This window comes from Lissotriton vulgaris, unplaced genomic scaffold (assembly GCF_964263255.1).
Source record: "Lissotriton vulgaris unplaced genomic scaffold, aLisVul1.2 SCAFFOLD_2573, whole genome shotgun sequence".
NCBI lineage: Eukaryota > Metazoa > Chordata > Amphibia > Caudata > Salamandridae > Lissotriton > Lissotriton vulgaris.
The window spans coordinates 327,782-330,011 of NW_028254733.1; the positions used below are offsets into that span (position 1 = coordinate 327,782).

General features: G+C 55.3%; 1 non-coding gene across 1 annotated transcript; it reads left to right on the forward strand.

Moving 5' to 3' along the window:
- The first annotated feature begins 1,837 nt into the window (after nt 1-1,837).
- Nucleotides 1,838-1,956, forward strand: LOC147659446 (5S ribosomal RNA). Its single transcript, XR_015307258.1, has one exon. It is a non-coding gene; the product is annotated as a 5S ribosomal RNA (ribosomal RNA).
- The last annotated feature ends 274 nt before the right edge of the window (nt 1,957-2,230 follow it).

The window sequence follows — 2,230 nt, forward strand, 5'->3', positions numbered from 1 at the left end:
TTTTCTCCAAAAAGGGCGGGGCAGGGCCTCACTGCCCTTAAGGAGGGGCGGCTGCTGAAGTCAGGCCGCTTACAAGGAGGACCCTTCACCCAGGCAGCACTCAGTCCCTCCTCTGAGTCTCTCTTCTCTATGCACACTGGGGCGGGCCCTGGACATGGATGTGATGTGCATATCAGGCCTCTGTCCCGGATAAATAGGAAAAGGAAACTTGCAGCCAGAGCTGCACAGAAAAAAAAGTGTCACTCCAATGTTTCTGCGGGCGAGCCAGAGTTGAAGAGCGGTAGCCCGGCAGGCGCTGCCACATAGAGCAGTGGCCTGATAGAGTGCCTTAGAGGCCAGTGCAAAGCAAGGCTAGGCACTTGGGGGCAGTTTTACAAGCCCCTTGCGCCTCTTTTACACCGCCGTTGCGACGCAGTGGCGGCGCAAAGCCAGCGCCACTCTGCGGGGTATTTACAACGTGACGCATCTGGGAGATGCATCACGTTGTAAAGCCCTGCACCACATGTAGGCGTTACGGCGCAAGAACGCCTCCCAAAAGTGGCTGAGTGAAATCGACAAGATTTCAGTCAGCTACTTTTAAGGCCATGCTGCGTCAAAACCCTGCGCCTGCTTGAAGCAGGCGTAAGGTTTGACGCAGCATTTCAAGGATAGGGCACCCCCGAGCCTTGCTGGAGCTGCGTCGCGCCTGCGACGCAACTCCAGCAATGCGCCGCCTTTACGGCAGCAGATGCGTCACGCATCTGTCCATTTTTGCCCCATGGTGCGGCGCATCCATGGTGGCGCAGCCGTGACGCACAATAACTGGCGCATCCCTGCTGCCGATATGCAGGGATGCGCCAGTTATTGTAAATGTGCCCCAACGTGAAAAGCCCAGGCTGCGGCTTTGCTAGCTCTCCGGCTGGCACCTGAAGGGAGGTCGGAGCCAGTGTGTGATTGGAAAAGAAGCGAGTGCAAGGCTGGAGGAAGATTTGGCTATCTGTAGCAAGCTTGCCAAGGGTTGTTGGAGTGAAGCGTGCAAGTGAGGTGCAGTGCAGCAGGTTCCAGAGTGGAGGGGGTTGCCAGCACAAGAGACCTGAAGCGGCAGCCTCTCATGCCTACGGCCATACCTGTAGGTATGTTGCCACTCGCTGACACCAAGCTCGGCCCTTGCACAATCACACCTAATCTAACTCGCTAAGAGCACTTTTAAAAAAAAAAAGAAAAAACATATTCTGCTCTCCTCCTCTCCTCTCCGCTTTTTTTTCCTTCTTTTTTTTTTCATGTATTTTATACAAAATCCGGCATGGAGTTTACAATATGCCTGGCCCTTAACTGTAAACTCGAAAACTGAAAGAAAAGGAAGAAAAGCTTTGCCCTAGGACAGAGGGCTCCCAGTGGGGAGCTGCTGCAAGCTGCTGCTGCTGATGATGGGCAGCGCCGGCCCCGGTTCCGGGCCCCCCTCTCTCGGCTGGGAGCGAGCAGGGGGCTGCTGAGGCAGAGAGCCAGGCGGGTGACCTGAAGGGCCCTGGACTACTCGGGCCCTCACCTCACTCGCTCAGTGCAAAGCAAGAAGTGCCTGGAGGCCAGTGCGAAGCAAGGCTAGGCGCTTGTTAAATGAAAAGGCCAGGCTGCTGGTGTGCTGGTGCTGCTGCTGCTGCTAGTGCCGGCCCCTTTCTTTAGAAGGGCGGTCCCAGCTTCAGCAAGCGCGAGAGATGGCCGTGCTTGGCCGTGTGCAGGAACTTTGAAAGGGAGGGCAGGTGTTTAAAGGGACTGGAAGTGTTTAAATGCACTGGAAGGGAGCCTGGTGACGTGACAGGGGCTGGCTCAGCACAAGAGGCCTGCACCGGCAGGCTCTCGTGCCTACGGCCATACCACCCTGAATGCGCCCGATCTCGTCCGATCTCGGAAGCTAAGCAGGGTCGGGCCTGGTTAGTACTTGGATGGGAGACCGCCTGGGAATACCAGGTGCTGTAGGCATTTTGCTTCTCGCTAGAGGCACTTCTGGTTTTTTCTTCTTCTGTTTTTTGGGGGTGGGGGCATTTCTTCTATTCTTTTATTGTATCTTTCTTCAAAAAGAAAACGCCATCAAGTCCACAACACGCAGGGTCCATAACTTTCCATTCGGAAATTGAAAATTCGGCTGAACTTTACACTGGGTCAAAAAAGATGAAACCCTTTGCCCCAAGATAGGACAGGGGACAGGGGACAGGGGACCCACCCCCCAGCGCAGGGTTTTCTTCTGCTGCTGCTG